Raw genomic sequence first — 24,868 nt, 5'->3', positions numbered from 1 at the left:
CAATATGGTTCACTTGTGTTCAGTGTATAAATCCAGCAGCTTTCTCTGCATAACATTCTGTTTACATTGTGCCCTCCCCGAGGGGTTGAAGTAATCTTTTCAAAACCGCAGAAAATACAAGGTAGAGGCCCATCCACGATTTGCATTCACATAATAACATCCCATTGCATACTCGAGATTCTTAGTGCAAGATAGTAGTCTTGTGTTCTGCAATTCTAAGTTTTAAAGTGTGTTTAGTTTTGTTCGACACACACCAGACCGCAGGGACATTTCAGTATATAGATAATGTGAGTGCTGCTGCAGTTTATAAATGACTGGATTTTGAATTTCTTCCCTGTGCGTGGGTGTGCTAACTCCATTGCATCGGTGGAGTTGGAGCAGTGAGCACTATCTATCTATCTATCTATCTGCTAATATAACATTGTGGTGACATACCTCTCAGTCACAAAGACTCCTGACAGCGAGGGTTATCATTTGGCCCCATTAAGCATTTTCTTGTTAATTACTGAGTGACTCATCATTTTGCTGAAAAGTGGCCATCAGTTCTGGAAGTATCTGTGTGCATGTGTGTATTCATTAGTCAAACGTTCGAAGAAAATAAAGGGCCTGGGTTGATATATTTTGTGCTTTACAACATGATATCTAAATGTGACTTGAAATCATATGTTGCAACTTTGATGGTCCACTTAGTATTCCAAACTCATCATATACTGGCGTTTTGGGAAGGCGGCCGAACCGACCTACAGTCCCAAAGCATCAGTATTTGACAAGTTGGGAATGAGACTCGAAAATCTACTTTCATGACACTTAATTTGACAAGTCTGCAAATTCCACGGTAAGTAGGTGGTAATTATCAAGTAACAAATTACCCTCCAATTACCACTATAATTACCTCAAAATGTATTAAACATGACCCAAACGTTAATTAATAATATATTCTTCCACTTTCCAATAAGCAGTTAATAAATAGCGGGTAATCTCTTTAATACATTTCCGGAAAATTTCCAACTGGTTTCTGCTTCCCTTTTTCTGATCATGTCATTTTAATATCCAACTAGTTTCTGTCTAATTTCCCCTCAGCAGGCTACTAATTTGAAGTGAGCTGTTTCAGCTTAATGTCTGACTAGTTTCTACCTAACTTCTACAGGTCAGTAAAATGAACTGCATGTTATTTATGTGCTATTATGTGCTATTTACATTTTCACAGCTTTCTGTAATTTCAGTCCAACTTTGGAGCTATTTTCTAAATGTCAATTATTTGTATAGTTAGCCGCCATGAATTGTTATTTACTGACAAATACAACGTAATAATCAAGAATGAAGTTACTCATTTTAAATTTGTAGGTCATTATTGTGGTCATTTGGGGGTCATTTTCATATATGTTGCTTGGTAACTACTACCTACCACCACCTTAAAGCTTCATTAAAGAAAAAAATATATATATTTTGCTGAATCCGGAGTAAAGTGACTCGGTACTGTGAAAGAGCTGTTACTACTTATTACTGCTTATTTCCCTGGGAATCAACAACCTAACTGGAAATCACAGCTTTCAGTTAATCTTTTGTCATTTAATATAAAACAATGGGCGGCTACTTTAGCCAACAAGAGACTTGCTGCATGCCACAGTAGAGTTACATATAATTTAAGAATAGAAAAATGTCAAGTCAAAGATTCTCAGTATTATATAATATTGATGTTACACTGACAGGTAGCCAGAAAGAGGACTTCCAGTGAGATTACTACCTGATAAGAACCTGAAAAACTGAAGCCTCATTACCCTTTATGCCCATCTGTGATCAACGCAGCTTTTACCCATGTTCAATACAAACTTTTGGTTTAACTTGTCACTTCTTGATCAACAGGCATTTTGATGGGCTCTGGTGAATGTGGGTGTCAAATGAGTGCGCTGAAATATATGCAGTGGAATTGTTAGATTTTCACAGTTTTGAAGCCTCCACAATCACTGTTCATCCAATTAGAGCTACAATCCCTTTTTCAAATTAATATCTGGATTTAGGTGAGGGAAAGGGAAACTAAGACAGCTTTAATGAAGGTATGGCATGAAAGGACTTTGGCTAAAGTTAAGGCCAAGAATTAAATAATGAAGGATATTTGAGGATAAGAAATATAAGTCCCTGGATAAGAAACCCAGGGTCTCAGGACTAACTTAATTACTAAAACCACTTCACCTGGACATCAACCCTATTGTACAATGCATTCCTTTATTCAGCAAGGTAACTCACAGTAGCTCCATAAAATATGGAGAAAATGTCTTCACTTTTAAAACTCTTTCACAGGCTTTGCCAAACTTTCTAAAACCAATAAAGTTAAATAACTGAATGTTTGTGAGGAGAAGAATAAGTAGCATTTAAATAATACAATTATTCAATACAATACATGGCAAAAACATATACATAGGTGACCCAAAAAAACCCATACATGCCATATTTGGCAACAAATAAGGCATCATCACTGCAGCTTCCTCAGCGCACAGCAGAGCAAGACAAAATTGACATTTCTGAGGGCCTCAACAATGATTTATGACACATGCTGTGAACAGGTGGTCACAATGGACTGGTGACCTGGTTTCACTGCAGAGAAAAGACATTGTCAAAATCTACATAGATCCCTTTCAAACCTGCAGTTGAATCCACTTCTCCACTGTCCATCCGTATGCTTATTACGCTTCAGTCATATTTTTACAAATACGTGCCAAAGTACACTCTTCCTGCCGATGCTTAACCGATTATTTTCTATTTGTTGTACACAATTACGTTAGCATTGCTTTCCACTAAGAATAGCAAGTGCACCATCATCTGTATGTCTATCCACATCTGTACTCGGCATGGGCTGTGCATAAACTGGATGTGAGTGGTGCTTAAACTGGATATGTGCAATATTAAAAAAAAAAAAAAGGTTGATTTCAACATCCTGCAATCCCAAAGCGTCAGTATTTGATAAGTTGGCAAAACCCAGAGCGTCAGTATTTGACGAGTTTGGAATGAGACTCAAAAATCGACTTTTCTTACAAATAGCACCTTGAAAGTATAAGTCAGTAACCATGGTTACTGGTGGTGATTGCAAGTGGGTTTATACTACAGCAAACAGTCGTTGAGCAGCTACATTGCCAGAAATACAAAAGAGAGCAACTGCCATATCTGTTTACAATCCAAAAAAACAAACTCACATTGTTTTAACAAAGAAGACTGTCGATCCACACAATTCCACACAACACCAGGGTCGAGCCGCTAACAGGAGTTTGTTACCTTGCTAGGGAGTTGAATGTAGCTTTTGGTTGCTCTTTATAACAGCTCATCTTTTTCCATTACTCCCTGCAACATTTAAAACCTGTCTACTGCCGAAAAAATCTGAGTGCCATTGATTAAGTCACAATGTGTTTCACCAGTCACATGCTTTAAATGTGAAGCAGTGGCAGTGGGAAATGTTGGGTTTGCACAAGCACTGACTTAATACAGCTCTGGCTCCGAATGAGAGTGAACAGTCAACTGTGATATAAGACTAAAACCAGTAACGCTGGATTATACGCATCGCGTGTCGATCACTCGTGCATAGAAAGACAATTTCAATGCAGCACGTGAATGGCAGATTCCCCCACACTGCCAATTAAAAATAATATATGAAGACATTGTAACAAAATGAACATAAAAGAGAAGGCCTCAGCTAAATAAATGCCAAAATGTTTCATTATTCAATTTTTTCACAATGCTTGCTTGTTCAATACTTTTATTCTGTATCCCCTGGAATAAAATCCAGCACTTCACTTTATAATGTAATTTAACAAACACATTGAGAACTGTCTGACCTTGTCTCATTGTATTTAAAGACAGACAATGTGTTTATTTTGAGGAGGGCAACATTAAAGTTTTCAAGTTTGTGCTTGCGGCCGATAGCAGGCACTTCAAACGATTCACTCAATCGCTTCAAAACAATTCTGTTTCATCATTAGTTCTTTGTTTTACAATGCTGAAGGCCAAAATCCCACCAATGGTTAGGATTCGACTTTATCAGACCAGAATATTACTTAGTGAATTAATCAGCTGAGAGCCAGTAAATCTGACATATTGTATTAATATGTACTAAACATATACAGTATGAGCCAAATCATTGGTGGTACATGCATTATCGTGGTAACCATATACACAGTCTAAATCCCATATTGTAATATTTCTATATTTTAAAATTTGTAATTTGATGGTCAATCTTTTTTTTTTTGCCACTCTAATAACACGAGTGTCTCTTTTCATCTGAGATAGAGGAGAAGGAGGTGAATACAGAAACATGGTTCTGAAGTTAGAGCTTTGGAGAACTCAGCTGGAGGCTTGATGCGGACCTGGAGATAGGTGCAGGCAGGGGGTCTATTAACGCTTAGGGGAGCCAAACTTGACAGCTCCTTACTCATCTGGGCCCCACAGGGAAGCTTGTTCTCGCTCCGGCACTGTTGTGATGGTCAATACTGGTGCTTCCAGGGACACCTGGATGTGGGCTGGGATATTTGCTCATTGTAAGGATAGTGCTCCATCTGGGATTTGATCCGGTGTAATACTGGAGCAAGACATTAATTTGTTCCCCCTCTCTTGTCTTTTTTTTTTTTTTTTTTTTTTTTTTTGCTGATCCCAGACAATAAAGGCCTTTGAATATTAATGGAATAAAATGTATGTTAACCTACAAGTACGGCTTAAAGTGCAAATGAGGGCGTGTGTGTATGCCCAGCAATACGCAGTAATCATGGGACCATCAGGCACGTTGTTCTCGTTATGTGGAGACTGCTGGGGGCTATGGAGCTATCAAGGCAATAATGTCAGTGCATGCTCAGTTTGGCCGTTTTGCACCGTATGTTACAGACGTGAATCAAGAACAATGAGGCAACTGTACAAAACATTATGCTGCTAATGAAAAAGCATTGCCTTGTGCTGGAGGTGCCATTGCATGAGAGTTACTTTGTATAGTAGCCTTAAGATTTTATTTTTTCAATTAAATAGGCTACAAATTGTTTTGTTTTTTTCTCCAGTGACAGTCACAAGCTGTAAATAACTAGATGCTGCTGTAAATTTATGGTTCACAAACATACTAAGTAAGATCTTTTTTAATCTCACCAAAGTTGGAGACAGTAACTTGTGACGTCACGTGATTCCCATGTTCCCCATGGGAAAAATAAAAATCGTCATTTCATGGACTTACCTGGGCAAAAGATTGCGTAAGTGAATGGGTCAGCTAAGTGGCAGTTGATGAGCCTGCTAAGAGCCTGATGGCATGTGACTGGATGTGCGGTGAGTAGGAAGGAAATACTTCTCAACCTGGACACCTCAAAATCAAAGTGGGGGATCCTCCCCCCCAAAAAAGGAACACCTCAACAGCAAATTTTTTAACATATTCATTTTACTTTGAATTTTCTGGAAAGAATAAAGAATAATTTGCTGTCTGAATGACCCCAGTGCTTTATGGAAATCAACATGGTGGATTTTACAAAATGCATGCCCACTTCCTCCCCCAGGAAACTGAAGGTCTTTTTTCTAGGACATCTGGAAGTCACTTCTCGGCATCATGATCATGCCAGGAAACAACATTTTGTGTAGCTGTGTTGTTGTCCGGGTGAAAACAAAAGACTTTTAGAGTTGTAGGGATTATACACACTTTACGGTGCCAGGACGAGGTCGTGATGACAAAAAGGGAAAAAAAGGTGTGAAAACTTCGATAAATCATGAGGAATATGGAAGAATTGTGACCCCACAAAGAAAGCGGCAGGGGGTGATGAAAAACAGTCTCCCGGGAAAATCGTGACAGTTGGCAAGTATGAGGCATGACTAAGTGACAGCAATGCTGTCATGAAATCAAAATTAACAGCTTGAAATTAAAGTGCTGGGCTAAGGAAATTACATTAAGAGTTGCAGTTTTTGAAAAGAGCGCATTGTGAAATGCTATGATGAAAACATATATTGAGATATATATTATAGTGATTTGATGAACATCTGTTCAGTTATATTTGAGGTTATTTATTTCAAAATATTTTATTTATTTAATATTGGTCAGTTTAGAGCAGTTTGTGTAGTAAAATATGTATGTTCACGTTTTCTTTTATTTAAATTTTGCCTGAATAAGTATGTTAAAACAGCAAACTAGAATGGTAATCATTAGAACGCATGCCGCCAAGGCCATAATTTAAGCTCACCAGATCAGATCTGCATCAGATTGTACTCACCCAATAATACCAGACAACTAAATAGTCTCATTTTTTTCATCAGGATCCGTGCATTATTCCCTGAGAAATAAACAAAGAGTGTTGAAAATACGCCCTATCTTGCAATGTTAGAAAAAAAAACCTGGATCTGTCCCTTTAGCCGGATCTGCGGCAAAAGTTAACAGGGTCTGTTCTGGGCCGAGACCCATCCTCCATCTAAGTGTTGTGGAAATCCATTCAGTAGTTTTCGTGTAATCCTGCTGACAAACAGACACGGTTGAAAACATAACCTCTTTGGCAGAGGCAACAAATATCCAGAGAATCACTGACTCCGTACGTCTATCCTCTAAAGTTCCTCTGCAGCGGCACGTTTGAAAGATAAGGACTCTCAGACAATAACACCTCAGTAGAGGCAAAGCTGCCGCATGCCTGAGAAATATATAAATAAGTTTCAATGCGCGTGGTGTCGTGTGCATGTGTGTGTGCGGGTGTGTGAGCCGTTCAATATGTGTGTACATGTGTGGGTGATATTTTACCTTGAGCCAATGTGGCAGTTCCTGTCTCACAATGGATTCAAAAGCGAGTTCATCTTTGTGTCATTCCAATCCATCTCACCGAGCGGCTCCCAGAAAACTGATACGCCTATGAATATTTGCTCCCATCCTTATGTAGATGTGTCTTAATGGACTCTGACAGCTGTGTGGCTATTATTGATGTTTCTGCGAAGCATAATGAAAGTGAAATCACTCCTCAACAATAGGTGGCAGCTAAGTGGTGAAAAGATTCGTCCACTCTGACAGGTTAACACGTATCGAAAAAAATTACCTCAGCACCCCTCGGCTGGAGTCATTAGCGAACTAGAAACATCAGAATCATTTTTATCTCAGATACCTTATGGAGATATCGTGCACATGTAATGAGTTGCTGCCGTATAATCCTTTTGATGATCTTGCCATGCAGGAGGATTTTTAATGGCACATTCCTGCACAGACTCACGGAATTAAACCTCGCACTGAATAAAACAATAACGGCAATTTGGTTACGAAAGTTGCTCATTTTGTAAATTTCCTCCATATTTCAGCGGAATGCAGGTGGCCGGCATTGAAATTCTGGGCACCTCCCAGCTATGGTCATCGTTAATTAAGGCGGCTGTGTTCTGACTTATTGACCCCCGTAGCTCAAGGGATTTTGATGGGTTATGGAAGAGCTCATGGAATCTGGCCCGTGGCCCAAGTTCTTTCCGTTTTGGTCATCCACAGTGTTTGATGCATGGCAATTTAAATCCTCTCGTCTAATTAAATGTGATCTGCACTTGTGCTAAATGACTTTTTTTCCTGCTCGCTGAGAGATATCAGCTGCCTCTCACACAAGGTGACATTCCACTTTTCCATTATGCAGGATTATAACAGGTAGGTAGGACTTGGAGGATATAGTGTATGTAGAGGGATGCTACCACACTGGAAGTCCTTTTTTTTTATTTCTGGTGAATAAGTAATGGTGATGAGCGGACTGTCAGCCAGGGGGAATCGAAGGGATTTGGGGCTTAATTCACAGCTTAGCTACCCCATCTCTGGTGTCAGCACAATGCAAAGTTCAGTGCTAAATCATTAATAAAATAATGCCATCAGTCAGCCAACAGCCAACGCAAAAATGTTGAATTCTAATTCCTTTTGTGGTCAATACTTGAACTCCGGGACGCAGCAGCAGAGAGAGAGAGAGAGAGAGAAGTGACAGATCGGTTGACAAATGTATCATGACGTACAAATAAAAATGTGAAAATATATCTTGCCAATATTGCACTGTACTTAAACAACAAACACCTCCCGTCTTGAGTAAATGAATAACAATTAAAACTATCATTAATCCATATTGTCTAAAAACATATGCATGCAATAAATCTTGTCATTAGATGTTTGGATGAATTACTGTCTGACAGCCTTCTTATCTTTATCTGTCAGCCTCACAGTACAGTGTATTAACTAATGCATGTATTGTGTCTGGGGGGAAAAAAAGCCTTTCACAGTACTGGAATTCTGTTTAAACGGACTGAATAGCAAAACCACACGCCAGCCACATGAGGAACGTCTCAGAAGTCCACACATGAATATAAAAACCACATCCACACTTGTCAGGGGATTCATGTGGGAAAATTCAACATACTGCAAATAGATGCCTTAGAATTGTTAGAATATAAGATAATGCAGACTGACTATTACAATTGCTCATGGATGCATAAAGGAATATTACCATTTGCTTTTCTTCTCTCTGTTGATCTCACATAAATGTGTTGAGCAGTGTTGTCAAAAGTTCGATCTTCACCTTTTCTTCTTTAACATTTGGGAGCTCATTGGAGTCCTAATGGTAAATAGTAATGGTTAGTCTATAATGCAAAGTCGGCTCATGCGTTCACCTTCTGACACGGCTTTGGAAGACATTATCATACTGCCCTAAAAAATGTACAGTATCACGTTGCTCTTTATCCACTTTTCAGCACGACACAATTTGGATTTAGTATCTTCATGGCCAGACCTCATCAGTCGAGCATTTCACAAGCTAAGCTGTGGCACTTGTATATGTGCACTGACTGAAACACTTAGAAATGTTCAAGGCTGCAGCCACAATAAGGATGTAGCACATCTTCCTCTGTTTATTGTGTACAGACATGAACAGTGGGTTAACTGCCCTTCTGAGATTTCTCTCCGTTGGCCTATGGTGCAGTGACCTTTCACAGTAAACCTATTCCCGTTGCTCTTATGGTTAAGCTGCTGAGCAGGAAAGAGCAGGCTGCTGGGTTTGGCCCAGCTAGCAGGGCATCTCCTCAAGAAAATCCACACCCAGCTGTACTGAACCATGGCTGACCATGTATTGTTGCACCCTGGGGGTGGGAGCAGCGCTTCCTCAATTCTTAGGAAATGTCATTTTGTTGTTTGGGATGCCGAAATTAAAAAAAATAAAAAAGTCAAACAAATTTAAACAAATGTAAAACAAAATAAAAAGTTTTTTGTGTTCGGAGCTTATCTCAGTCATCCAGGTCATGGTAATTCTAAGTGCTGTATCGTAGGCAACTGGACGTGTTTCAGTTTCGTGAAGGCGTTTCACCTCTCATCCAAGAGGCTTCTTCACTTCTAACTAACTAGAGGGGAGTTTGCAGGCTTTTAAACTCTGTGTGGGAGTGTCCTTTCAGAGTCGTTAATGGCACGTGTGAGCTCTGAGTTTCAGAGTCATTGTGGGTCGTTGACTTAGCCGGCCTGCATGTGGGTTGCTAGGGCTAGGTGAGCCCAGGTGTGAATGGTTGTTAAGCTGTGTGGGGAGAGAACTCAGTACTGCATTGTAGGTGATTCTAAGTGCTGTATCGTAGGCAACTGGACTTGTTTCAGTTTCTTGTTTCAGGCTTTTAAACTCTGTGTGGGTGTGTCCTTACAGAGTCGTTAAGGACATGTGTGAGCTCTGAGTTTCAGAGTCATCAGGGCCACTTGTAGGTGGGTGATAAGTAATGTTGTAGGCCACCTGCTCTGTTTAATGATGGTCATTCCAGTTTGACATAGATGGATTTGTTTACTCCTCTTTCAAACCGTCTGTCTTCTCTGACAAAGATGTTAACATTGTTGCCGTCAAAGGCATGATTATTCTCCTTCTGATGTAAGTGGACAGCAGAGTCTTGACCTGAGGAGTTGACCCTCCTGTGGTGTGTCATTAGTTCATGGAGAGGTTGTTTTGCCTCCCCAATGTACAAAATGAAACTGAAACACGTCCAGTTCCCTACGATGCAGCTCTTAGAATCAAAATCGGTGCATTCATTTTATGTATAAAGTTAAATGCATGTTTCTATTCCTAAAATGGTTCTCCGGTGAATCGCTAGTGATGTACTTGCCAGTAGTTTTGTTTGTCTGACCTGACTAGAGCATTAGCAGAAATGTAATTGCCCATTTCTTTAAATATACCTCTAGAGAACTGACTGAAATGGTGAAAGGTCATTTTTTTTAGCATGTGTTTAGTTTATTTCACAACCTTGTGATGGCAAAGGAAATTGTCTATGGGTCAAGCTTTATTCCTCACTGTAGATAAACTACCATGTGGATCAAGGATCACATTTTATGACCCCTGCCTGCTAAGAAAACTGACCTCCATGTACTACAATATATGTAATGCTTACCTGTTGTACTTTCTGTATACTTTAATCAGCAGCAATAAACATCTACCAACATCTGTCATCCAGAACTGCCTGTCAGCTGTATGAAGGCCCTCCTATTCAGCTGACTGACTCCCCAAAATCATCTGAAGGAAGCAGCCCTGTTCTGCGCATTTTGTCTGCAGTCTCTAATTTTGTGTTTATTAACCGATATAGTGAAAGAGGGATAGATACTTCAAATAAAAAGCCAGAAAAATACATCGACTCAGCATTCACCCACCACCTGTGTCCAGATCCAGTCACACAAGCGATCTTTACCTGTTCAGAGTGCCTATGCAGAGGAGGGGTCTGCAGGCCTGAACTGACTTACTAAATTAGTCTAAATAATGAACAGTGCAGCTTGTGTAGCTTCTCAGTTCACGTCAAATTGTGTGCATCAGTAATACTCTATTGGCATAAGGAGTTTGGAGTCACTTCATGCTGGATGTTAAGAAATTGTCTGCTGATCAGTTTCTCTCGGTCCCTCAGGAGGGATTGCATTTTGCATATTGAGGTCCTTTCGAAAGGGCCCTCCGAGCACATTTGGCACATTTCTCAAATCACTGGCAATTAAGACGGTGTAGCTACTTGCTTTGACCTCAACAAAGAGAGCGAGTGATTTGTGAACCTTTCGGTAAACCTGAGCTGCATATCTAAAAGAGCAGATCGGAGTGGTGCCTCAAACAGAAACCATCCCTCTTGCCTAAGAACATTTAGCTGTAACGCATCAGCACAATGCACTCAATCTTCCCACACGTAAGGATGACAGGGACAGTGACAGAGAGGTTGCGTAATCTGTCCATGTGATGCCATATCAAAATGGGATCCTCCTACAGCTGTTTGTGTTCATTCAGTGCAGCCTGCGTGGAGACGATTTGTGGTTGATTCCCCTATCGTTTCATCAGATTTACCTGCTGGATGTATCGAGGCCTTTCTTCAGGGCTGTGTTTAGCGTTAAAGGATGTGAGTGAGAACCCTGTTGTGTGAGAGTCTTACAGCGCTAATGCACTGTTAAGAGCTCAAAGTGTTGTCTAGTGCAGTGGAGCCTGTATGCTCAGCACAGGGGCCGCCTTGTTCTTGTCCAGCCTCTGCTAAGGGTAGGGTAGGTGTGGCAGATCATTAGTAGCCGACCTGTTGCACTATGTCAATCAGGATTTGATGCAGTGTGTGGCATTGAGCAGCTCTCACAGGAATAGCAGTATGGATATATTTGAGTCTTTGTAAAGTACCAGCGCAGCAGGGTATGTAGCCAGTGGTCTTAGCCCCTTAAATAAGTATGGTCCCATTTGGGGCTTAAGCCTGGGCAAAATCGAAGACTGTTAGTGTAGTTCTAACGATATGTTCAGGCAGAATGCAAAGTGAGTTTAAGGGTACATTGATATAAGTTAATTGATATAAGCCACAAGCAAACAGGTTGAAGACACACCCATGCAAGTTTAACATGTTTCAAACTGAATAAAATAAGATGTACCTTTACATCACCTTACATGACCTCAATTCATGAAGGCATGGAGACAGGAAGATATGGAAATATATTCAAAGGGAAATAACAGAAAGAAGTGGAATTTCTGGTGAGGTCTGACATCAGTCTGAGGCTGAGCTGTCACACAGACACACAGGCACAGTCGGCACATGGTCACTTCGTAGGTTGCTAGCTGGCAACAGAAAATATCATTACAGATAAATTTGGCAGAATGTAGCATAATGGAAAAGCTCCACCAAAAATGAAAATTCAATCATTATCTACTTACCCTCATGCCGATGGAAAGTCGGGTGAAGTTTTGTAGCCCACATGACATATGTTTAGCTTCACAGCAAAACAGTATTGCAGCATTCTCCTAAATGACTAAAGTAGCTGCAAAAAACATAAAATGGCTCCATACAGCTCGTCCTGCGAACTTATTCTCCGCTTGCACAACGTAATGATACGTACATCTGCTTTACAAACTGCACGTCCATTTGCTTCCGTTGCCAACTCTTCAGTAAACATCTGTTATCTCTGGGTTTTTTCATCCCCAACTTAGTTAAAATACTTAACTCTTCACAGTTCACTTCGTATATATTGTTAATAGTTTACTGTTTATTTTTGTATATAGAGTTTTAAGCATTTTTGATCATGTAGGTGTTAGCCTGAGTGAGGTTAGCCTGTCAGCTAGCCTAGCTAGCTCCCTAAAAAGCTCTGTGTGTTCACATCATAGTAGAACCAGTCACCCTCCTCTCGGATTTGTGATTTAAAACCCTCATCCAGCGATGAGGGCGGAGATTTACTGCTCACTTTCACTTTCATTTTGGCAGCTCTTCAAAGCACCGAGTGTAAAAACGAGCGTAGCCTGTGGCTAGCTAATGTCACTAACATGTCCAACTATAGTATACAACTATATTGATTTTCATTAGTAAGTTAAAAAACTTCACTTTTCACAGTTTGCTTTGTATATATTGTTAATAGTTTACCATTCATCGTTGTATATAGTGTTTTTAATATTTTTGATCCTTAGATAGATAGATAGATAGATAGATAGATAGATAGATAGATAGATAGATAGATAGATAGATAGATGGCTAATGGTAATCACAAATCAGAGAGAAGGGTGAATGGCTCTACTATTATGTGTACAGTATATGCAGAGCTTTGTAGGAAGCCAGCTAGGCTAGCTGGCAGGCTAACCTCACTAGTTAAAAACACCTACATGGTTAGCCTATCTAAATGTGTCACGGTGTGTGCGTGTTTAATAGGTGTTTTCTGGTCTTGTGTTGTCTTTTTTCTTTTTCCAGTGTTCTGTTTTCCCTCCGGTTCCCTTGTGGTCCACACCTGCTACATCTCCCTCTTTAGCCTTTCCCTCCTTCCAGTGTTTTTCCATTCCTTTCCCTCACCTGTCCCGCCTCACTCCACCTGCACCTCATCCCCTCGTTAGTTGTGTTTGTATTTAAGCGTGTGCTTCATTCTGTCTTCATCAGGTCGTCCCTGTGTTACCCAACGGTGAGGGTGAGTCACCTGGTTATTCTCCTGTGCCCGTTCCTGTGTTTTCAAGTGTCTCCATGTGTCTCCTCGTGGTATGTTTTCTGGTTTTAGTTTCCCGCTTTATTCCTTGAGTCTTTCCTGATTTGTACTTGGCTTTTGGTTTTACACCTCTTGGTTGTTTTTTTGAGTATTCAGCTTTTGTTCCTCATCCTATTTGCATCCCTGTGTGTTTTTGCATTTGGATCCTACTTACAACCATCTCCCAGTTGTAATATTAGGGATGAAAAAGCACTGAGATAACTAGGTCTAGACATATACTAGATTTGCAGTTTGTAAAGCGGATATACTACTTCACACTACATTGTGCAAGTGCAGAATTCTTTAAGATCCTGGAGACTCGTTGAATGAGGGGGTGATGTTGCTGATGTTCTTTAGTGGGGGACTACAAATGTTGTGCTTCTGTCGTTATATAAAAGCAGGAGAGTTGATAAATATATTATAAAGAAACAGATGTGTAGTGCTGTCTGTAATATTGTCTATTACTGGGCAATACATTCAAACACCAGTACATCAAAGCCTGTTAGAACCATGAAAAGGTTAGTCTTTCCCTTACAGCACATGTCAGCTAGCTTTAATCCATTTGAAAGAATTGTACATCACAAGACAGTATTTTCAAAAAAGACACTAAAAAAGCTCTAGTTGACAATACAAAGTCTATTTTATGATAATGAGGCTCAGTATTCTTAGAGTGTGTGGCCCACCTTTCCCTTCCTTCCCTTTGGTTCCCTGTGATTGTCCAGCAAATAAACTCAGTTATCTTAATCATACTCTCTCTTTCCCAACTTTGCAGGAACAAAGCACTTCTTTCTTCTCTTAAGGGGATTGAAATGTGCTGTCAGAGACTCTGGTGCTACAAACCGAAAACGTAATGGTTACCTGATGCACGAGCTCTCTATTGTTGTAAAAAAAAAAAAAAAAAACGTCACACAAAGCAGCGAAAATGATACTCACTAAATGGAACTGCAATGAGCGACTAACTCAAAGGAGACACATCAATTGAGTCAGAATGTGTTACTTTTTAGCAGCTGTACATCCGACCAGAACCACTCGTAGCTTGAAGTGTGCTTAGTGCCGCTGCCAATTTTGAAATGAATACCCTCTCTTAGCGTCCGATACCAACATTAGCAGGCAATTGGCTAGAGTAAATGGGAAAGTGGATAAACATTATCTGTCACTTTAAGCAAACATAAACAGTCTGTTCACATTACAGTGACAATATTTAACAAGATCACAGCTCATCTCATTGTAATACCTTTAATATTAATAAAAAAAGGAACCACCAGACCAAACTTCACTTAGCAATTTGAATCAGAGCGTTCATTTTCGCTGTTGCTATGACTTTGAATGGCGCTTGCTTCTGAGAGGTCTCCTTCAGGTAAACAAGCGGAAATTAAAATGATGGTCAGGTTGATTTTAGCGGCACATGATTTCCTTTAAAAACTAAACCTTTGGTTGCTCTCCAGGGTTTGATTAAACTTGGCTGCCCTGTGTGCATACTAATGTGATGAAGTGGCCCAAGTGTCCATGCTTGATTGCAATATGTATTGTGATTGCCATAGATAGCCCTTTAGCAATTGAAGGGTGAAGTTACACATATTTATGTGATGTTTTGGTGGCGTCGCTGCTCTTAATCTGAAAATGAGACCATTTTTGGAAGCAAAGGATTTGAATCAGCACCTAGTGCCGAGGGAAACAAAACAAATGGTCCTAATTCTAACAAATTGTTGCAAGCCTAGTGGGCTCCTTCCCAGTGGTTCTTTTATAAATTGGGACATAATGCGGCGGTAAGTCAAAGCATCCCTCATTTTTTATGGGACAAACTCGATGATCTGTGTGCCGAGTGCTCGCTGGAAGACACACAGACTCTCACAGGCACATAGAGACAGCACACCTGCAGAATTGTGGACCTACCTAGCCGGGCGACAGTGGGAGGGGATATAAATGGCCCATAGCGGAACCATTCCCAGTGGACAGATAGCGATAGTCAAGCAAGTTCAAGGTATAATCTCTGTTGGCCCATGAGGGGGACTAATGAGTGACTGGAAGAAGGGGGAGGAAGATGATTATACTTTACATACTAACCTTGGCAACTGGGCCTGTCCTTTAATGACGGCATAATTCAGCGTTCACCTTGGGAGACTGCCACGGGTTTTGGTTTATGAGGTCACCCGGGTAACCTCAATCATTCAAGTGCATGCTCTGTCTTTGCTTCAGTGACTTCCCTCAACACACACACATACGCACGGGCACACACAGACACACACACACTGCCCCTGTGTTACAGATAGGCTGCCTGCCACCACCAGCAGCAGCAGAACAGGTCAGATCACAATCTTCCTTTACTGTCCCTCCCCGTTTCAGATCCTTGTGCCGGGCTGACTTGTAGTTATGAGTGGATTGATAGATGTGCATATAACTCAGGATTAATCTCCCGGTTTGAGTAACAAGGCAGAGTATTGACTTCAGTCTATGGGTTGTATATATAACCCATAAAATAACACTGTTCATTTAGTGTCGTTCCAGTTCCACATGACAAGTCGATCATTTTGTCAGCCGGTGACACGGTGCTCTCCTTCAAAAAGAAGTCTAATTGCTGTTTTTGTTTTTGAAAGACAGTCTGTATTTTTGGTTAAAAAAAAAAACATTGTGCATGCATGTGAACAAACCCAATAATTTTAATTACAGGATTTATTGCTACGCCAGCAATCATTCTGTCACTGTTGGCTCACCTTTTCGGCAGTTATCTTCTTACTGATGGAAAAGTCTTCATGTGAATAGAAAAGCAGGCCGACGTAATTCCTTTGATCAATAGAGTGGTTATAGCTGAGCCACAGCATAATGATGCAGTAAATCTAAAGATCTCAATATTCTGCTTTCCAAATGGTACTTTTAAATCTTTATCATGTGATTTGTTTATCTCTGGTGCCGCAGCCATCTTACTGCTATTTTACTTACCTTTAGAGTTGCCGTTTCTCTGCTGCTAAACCTCGACCCTCGACCATCACTAATTGATACTAGATCTTATTACATATTGATCAAAAACAGGCTGTGCCACGTCCGAGGACATCGTCTAATTAGATGATGTATATTTCATATGGCTCTTTTGCAATACAATACAACACGCTGATGTATTAAAATATCCATTATTCATACAGAACGCCAATACATTTGACATATTTATTTTTCAGTCTGCTTTGGCGGCCAAGCTATTTCAGAAGATGCATGCATTTGACACTAATTTTCGATGCATTGTGCGGGTGGGGCAAAGTGGCTCTCTTGTCTACATTATTAAAGGCCTCAGATGTGTTTTTCTTGTTTTCAGCTGATGGAAATATATTATCATGAAGCAGAGCTTCAGCAGAGCTGGAGCAGCACAGAAATGTATTAACAGCTCCTGACTTGCTCTGGTGCAAAGTACAGGATGAGTATGCTTGACTCTACAAATATTGCCTCTGCTCCCCGTGTATACCGGAGAGGAGGCTAAGCTCGTGTGTCTGTGTGGTGATCAGAGCAGAGTTTATATTTCAAGTGTATGAAATCATCACTCGCACTTGTTATGTTAGCTCTGTTAAGAGTACAGAGCTTCACATGACCAGAGGGTTAAAATATAAGATAGAATGGGGGGGGAACTGCATCTAATGGGCGTAGTAAAATGAGGATTCATGTATAAATTTTGTGTTCAGATGGCAATAAAATCTCCTGCAGTAGTTGTCGATATTTTTTAAGCTGCATAAGGCATTTTTTTTTTATGTAAAAAGACACCCATTTTATCCAGCTCGTAGCAAAGTGAGGCTGCATTAGAGAAGACAGACCGATCCTCGCTAATTGAAAAAACATTGATTCGTCCTATATTTGCCCGGATGAAATTCTGGCACTGTTATGAATATTTCTTAGCAACCAGACCTCTGTCCAGAGAAAGATAACCAGCAGGAGGACTTTTTTTTTATCCCCTTTCTCTACAAAGCTATTCAAATGATAAACAAGTTGTTTGTGGTTTATTGATGCCGTTTTACAGATTTTGAGAATGTAGTTCGAATTTTCAAACAGCTACGTCAAGCGACATTCAGAGTCACCTCGAAAACACAGTTAAAGAGTGTAGCTTTTACTCTTAAAATGGAAATGTCTAGCCATAAATCAAGACCAATGGGATGCATCACGGCAATCCATAAAAATTATACTGACAGTATTTCCTGACAATGAACATACTGTACAATGACAGTGAATTTCGGGAGAAATTACAGCCATTCTATCACTCAATCTTCTGCCATCTCAATTACACTCAGTACTTAGTCTTGTCAGATTTAGCCATGCAGAGTCTCTTTAATGACGACTTCCAGCTCCTCTTTAGAATTTACTGAGAGCTTTGATGTGAGTTGCCAACTCAGATTGCATTCAAGCACCTGTCACTTTTCCACATTCGAAAGAGAGGCAATGTGGAGACGTACAGCGAGAGAGGGAGAGGGAGACCAGCAGGTGTGTGCTAAGCCTAGCAGTGCAGACAATATACTGTAGCCAGACACAAGCCAGAAAACAGATACAGCTAGGCAGCCATCGACAGAGACGTTGTTATCATTATTGGCGAGTGCTACTCCTCAACCAGAAGTCCCACTTTTATTTGGCCAGGGTTTGGGCAAAACAGTGGAATTGATCTGGAATTGATCAAAATGCTCGTACGGCTCTCTCATCTAAAGGGGATTTCATTGATCTGCCAAAGTCCTTCTCTATAATTGCTTCAGTGAAGTGTAGGAACAGCAGTTTCAGGTGGGTAGGTATCAGAGGAAAGAACACAGCTTGGACAATTTACAGATCCTTAAAGTAAAAAGACCTCACCACCTCCACCACCACCCACTGCGGCCCAGACAGCATCCCTTCCAACTCCATCGACAGACACGGTGATCTATTGAAAAGAGAATAAAACTTATTACCATTATCAACATCATCCTGAATATACAAAACTACATTTTTAAAGTTGCTTTCTTTTCAAACCGAACATCACATTATATATTCTGATACAGCTGTAAAACAGCCAATTCTTGTTAATCCATATTATCGGCTCATCTCAGTGTCTTGATGTATGCATGCAGGCTAATGTCAGCCAATAGGTTTTTATGTTACTAGACTGCCACCTAGTGAATGCTCCTAAAAGGTCCCCATCTGGTTTCCACATGAGGAGCCACTGATGGATAGATGCAGCTGCTTTGAACGAGGTGTCTAAGCTTGTCTTCCACAGATCCTTCAGATGGCAACACATTTAGGCTGTTGCCAGCAGTACCAGTGAGAGATGAATCATAGGTTTGTAGAAATCACCAAGGAATCCAAATGGATGGATTATTTGTTAGATATTGTGGATATATTTTTTTTTTTTAAAGATGAACAAGAGCACTGTTCTGATATGAAGTGGAAGATTTCAGACTCGTCATAATATCAGTTTAAGATGCAGGAATAATAACTTAATAAACGGGATGCTGTTTCAACACCAATTAGAATTGCAGTCCCATCTGTCATGCTCAACATCTAACTCTGTCTTCCTACCCTCTTTTCACTCTTTCTCCCTGGCTCCTTCCCTCCAAGGAAAAAGGCAAAAGTACACTTTTCATTAGTCCAATCCACAGCCAGTGGAAGAGTTGTCTAATGTAAAAAGCACAGGCAGTGCCTGTTGTTAAGCCTTCAGATAAATTGAAATTACTCAGCATAGCTTTTATTAGGTACATAAACCACAGTGAGTTGGCTTCCTGGTGGGCCTGACAGAGACTCATAATAATTGTTAAGACACAAAAAGGAGGGATTCATCAGGTATATAAAAGAAGGAAATGTACATAGAGGGATAATATCAGAAAGGTCGGAGAGCCAAAGTCCGCCAGTAAAACGACTGTTATCCCTCCACTGAAGCAGAGCCTTTAAACAGAAAGTACATACACAGTTTGTGCAAACTCGGACAGTTAGTCCAACTTTTTTTACACCCGAAAAAGCCAGGAAATCAAAAAGCAAAGAGAAATACGAGCAAGACATAGTGAGGATTTTTGTTTCCAGCCTGTCACTGCCTCTTGGCAGTCCAAACAAAGATTTTGTGTTTCGTGGCCAACATTTGAGCTTAACTTGACAAGAACTAAGAGAAATAAATAATATGTAGGTGGCTTTAACGAGAAATGAAATCGTTTTTCCAGATAGTTTTGATGGATTTGGATCAGTTTATGTCTCTTATTCGCCATTAGGAGCCATCAGATTTGGATCAGTTTTATCACACTGTACTTATCTGTCTCCCAAATATGCAGAAGGCGGTCGCTATCTTGTAGAACTGAGTAATGACTAGCCTGGGTAAGTATTGTTAAGGGACTGTTACAGCAAACCCAATGAATTGCACAGCGGGGGCTAATTGAAGGAGAGAAAGACTGAGGCATGATTGTTGCATTCTCCAGAGATGGTTTTTTGTCTGGGGCCAGGAGAAGGGGAATGTCGCCTTATCTCTGCTGTGATTACCATGCGTCAAAAGCAGATTACACTCATAAGCATTACTAGGTTACAGACATAATTTATTGAAAAGCAACATTCCTTGGCTGGATTACTCTCTTAAGATTAATCAGACTTCTTATTCATTCACGATCCATTTTAGATTCTAAAATGGATCTTAATAATAGATGAGCTATAGAACAACAGAAAGAAAGGGAGAAAATAACAGTTAACTGTCACGCCGGGTCGGGCTTTTAATGTTGTGCTGCAGCGATGGGGTATTTTTACAGGCTTAAATCAATTAAAGCGTTTTAAGGGATGAATTACCCAAGATTTTACTGTAAGCATATATTCTGGCAATCTATTGAACAATGGCATTTGTATAGACATAATTTAATGAACATCTGGTTTTCTGAGGATGCCTAATGATTTCACATTCATCTTCCTCTAAATGGCTAAAGTGCACGCAATTACGTTTTTAATTAGCTGTGAATATGTTTCTGTCAATTGGAGTGATTCATCTCTTAAACATGAAACATGTCACGTCATCTCAGAAAAGGGTGTATTAGCTCTGATTTTAGAACAAGTGGATGTCGTCTGGCTTAAAAGTTCCGTCATTAAAATATACTCGAGGTCTCTCTGAAACAAAAAGAAATCTTTAATAACTCTTGATATTGCTTTGTGTGAGAGGAGACAACTGGATTATCTTCTAAGCAATACTCATTCTCAATTCACAACATAAAAATTTTAATGGCAGGTACACAGATTAATCATTGGGCTTCCCAGCCCGGCCGTTAAACCCTGCTGTCTGCCGCTCAAAGCAAATCAAGAAAATCTCCCGGTCCCTAATGAATACTGTTTGGCACCGCTCGCTCTCTAAGACCTTTTGGACTCCTCAGTGCGATGCTGACAGTCATTTCTTCTGGCCTCGATCACTAATTCCTCATTAGAAATGATGAGCTTCTTCATCACCTCTCTTTGGAAAAGGTTAGGCCCGGGCCCAGAGGAGAGGTAGGGAGTCCTTCACTCCGGACCTGACGGAAGCTTCACAGGCCTTCAGCTATTGATTGGGGGCTTCAGGTTGCCTCTCCTCCAATGTAGGGGTCTGCACTGCAGCATACTAAGCTGATGTGTAATCAATGACTCATACCACAGCCGGCCTCTGTGCACAGACCCGTCAAATTATACACTCGCCATCCAATATCTGACATAGTGTGTTTTTAAAACTGCCTTCCGGAAGAATGACACACACAGTGCACACACACCAACGCACACAGGTAAATACACTTTGGAACGCGCACAAGCTGAACGGTATACACGGATGTGCATACATGCGCGAAACCTCGCGGAACTCTCACAAACAACCCACACACTCTATCTCTCAAACATTCAGACACGCACAAACAACCGCCGGGTCCTGCAGGGCCGCTTTGATTTTTCTCCCTCTGTCCAGATGAAATGTTTATCATCTCAAATACTCTGTGAGAAAAGAAAAAAAAAACATACAAGTTATAAAACCCAATCCTTCTTGGAAACGCTCGCCTTTGGAGTCTAGCAAGTGCCAGCTGTGAGACGTGGCCTATCCGCGCACTTGGCCTGGCAGCAGCTCCAACGTGCCCTCCTCCTCTTCATGGGGCTTAATGATATGCACAGGCACACTCCGGGGCCAGCTTCCCAGAGCATTTAATCCACAGAGATATGATACTATGCTGGATGTTGTGTCATCCATCACAATCTCCCTCCTCTCTTTCTTCTCTTTCTCCCCCTCTCTTTACCGTCATACCGTGCTCGCATTGTTTGATTAGGTGCTCTGTTATCTATCTGTTTATCTGTCTAACTGACCGTCTCTCCTCTAATTGATGGAGTAATCCCACTCCTTTTTAAAGTTTAAATTAAAGACTTTTCCGAAATGTGTTTTGTTGTTGTGCTCCTCTGTGTTTTGTGCTCGTTGCCGTGGTTTTGCTGAACTAAGCTCCCAGGAGACATCCTCTCAATCAAACCGTGTTTTTAGTTCTCTTGCATCTTTTTTTTTACTTTGATTTCCCACTTATAAAGTTCAAGAGTCTGTATGTGGTGTTCTTTGTTTCGTCTGTTCAACCATAATGGCCATCGCTGCTCGTTATAGCAACTTCTCGTGTTCGGTTCTTCTTTCAAACGAATGGAAATGCGTCATCAGCATCACCTTGTTAGACCTTTGTGTTTAGAGCAAAACATGTAAAAGCTTTCATTATATATTATCTAATATTATGATCTGGTAACACACATTTTTTTTAATGAAAATGTCACAAGTTATCGTTTTATGTCTGAGCCATTCATGGCATAAATCACAAAAACTGCATTACTGTTTCACATGAATATGTTTTTTGCATCTATCAATATAAATTCTCCAAATCAATATTGTTAAGTCAACACATGCCCATCAATACAATCCTTTATCCATTACATGGTCCATTACATTGTCCCTACGGCTTCCCGACAAGCCATTAGGTAACAAAATCTCGCGAAGGAAACCCAATCTTTCACATGGCGGGGCGGTCAGTTTGGAGCCTTCATCACGATACGTTTCCCCACCTTCCTCTGGGTTTTGCAGCGCGGTATGGAAGACAAATGGATAGCCATTAGTAGTGTATTAATTACATGTAGAGAATTACTTTGTTCATCAATCAGGCAATTTTTCCCTCCACTTGTCAAGTGTAATTTGGTGACACAATGAACAAAACCTGGAAGGCCCCGCTCTGTTCGGATCTCTGCTGTTAACAGCCTGCGCAGTGTTGACAGGCTGGAACACTGAATGCATCTGCCTCTTGTTTCTTCTACAGACGCTCACCGCCGTGCCACCCTGCTGAGCAGAAAGGTTCACGAAAACACCTCAAATAGAACTGACGCAAATTATCATGTCAAGATGGATTAATTGCAAAGATCCCTGAAAGACTAATGATTACTACTGTCAGAATGCAAAGACGCGCAGACACAGCATTATAAACGCTTTTTAGTGGGTATCATATACAATTATCCGTTCTTCTCCGCCAGAATGAATGTCAAAGTAGCAACGCATCTGAATCCAAATACCACAAATGATTAGAATGTGAAGACTCTGAGCCGTCATTAGAGAATAATGGGCCGCTGGTGGGGAAGTATTTCTGAGCTCCCCTTTATATCCGATTGTATTGCTCATAAAATGATTTAAACTACTCTACCTTCTTGTGCAGTGGGTGATGTAATGCATCATCGTTTTGTATATACAGTGTAGGGTTGCTGCAAAGATGCTGGTAACAAAATCATTAGTGTAATTTTAGCAGGTGAAAACTACACGTGTACACTGATGTTATATATCATGATTAGAGTCGTTATCCCTTAGTGATGCTCTATTTTTTTAAAAGGAGAAGATAGAGAAAAACAGGTAGAGCAGGGCGGCCAAAAATAGGACCCCCAGGCAAAAGTTGGCCCACTGTAAAAGTTTGATTTGGCCCGCAAGAAAAAAATTTTGTGGGGTAACAATTCTCTTTAAAGGTCATGTCGATAACACTCGGCCACTAAATGTGGCAGTCCATCTCCCCTCAACCACTGAATTCACATTCCAGCACCACCGTTGTTCGAATCATCTGCCCCGTCCGGTGGTTGCCAGTTTGTTGCACTATAGCTAGCTAACATCACTAACAATGGCTAGCCAATGTAAATGTTGCTACTGCTAACTAGAAAACGTTCATGTTGCTAATGCTAGCTAGCTAACGTTAACATTGCTAATGCTATCTAATGTTAAAACTGCTACACTAGCTTATCTTAGTATGCTGGGCGCATACCGTAGAGCATTTTTTAACGTTTTTTTTCCACAAACTGGCAACGACCATGACTCTTGATGCTGAAGAAATACAGATGCCACATGATACCAACAGTGTTATACTACTGACTCACAAACCTTGTCGGAAGCTGAAACCAACCGTAAGAATTATTTCACAGAGATAAACAGAACAATCATTTTGGACCCGACCAACATTTGAAATGTATTAATTCACAATCATAATAACGTTTTTAAGGAAAAGTGATCATCTTATTCTGCACCTCTCTACAAGCTCTGTATGTGTATTATTTTTATGTCTGCATATTATCAACATGACCTAAATATGTAGGACCGCTAATTATTAAGTGACACTTTGTGCGGGAAGACAGTTCAATTAAAGGATCTGGGTATCCCAGTATTACTGAAGCCCTGAGGGGCAAGAGGGGAAAACAACTTAGATAATCCAAAACATTTTTTTTTACCTGTTCTTAAGTCAAAAACACAGGAGAGACAATTTAGATCAGACTGAGAAAATGAATTACTTGATTTATTTTTTTTCTAACTCCCATATGGTTCCATTTTGCATCTTAACAACACAGCCCAAAAGGTGTTTGCTTTTAGGTGTTTGCCTGTGGTCCACCATTAAATTTCAGTGTTGCACCTCCAAGGGAAAACACCGCTGCAGTAAAGAAAAGTTCAACACAGAAACCATATATGTAAACCATAACAAATATACATCAGACTGCATTTATATCACACTTTGACCCATATGTTACAATTTATAACGTATTTCTATTCAGCTCGCCGATAATTGCGTCATTTCTATAAATACGATTACATTTGTTGCATGACCAGCTTTGCAGAATGGTGAGCAGAATATTGGATTGTCTCTGCAGAGGCATGAGTAACTCTGGTGTAGGCCCTGAGGCACGAGTATGACAACAGAGGTAAGAACAAACATTTTTACCTCCTCTGAGCCTCTGCACTGCATCCTTGGCCGGCTTATTGCGTACAGGGCCCCCTGCAAATACACCGTGTGATACCATTGACACAGATTATGGATTTTACCTTCTTAAAAATATGCTATGTGGGAGCGTGGAAATGTCAGGGAAGGCACCCAGGCTCTGAGATTTACTGGGAATTTATAGATCACCAAACGCAGCGCTCTCAGGAGAAAGGGAGGGAAAGTCCATGCAGCAGTCTCGTCAGAATGCAACCACTGTTTCCCATTTCACCCCGAGCAAGAACTGATATCAAGC

This window comes from Pagrus major, chromosome 18, assembly GCF_040436345.1.
Source record: "Pagrus major chromosome 18, Pma_NU_1.0".
In the NCBI taxonomy this organism is placed as follows: domain Eukaryota; kingdom Metazoa; phylum Chordata; class Actinopteri; order Spariformes; family Sparidae; genus Pagrus; species Pagrus major.
This window is presented reverse-complemented; position numbering follows the sequence as displayed.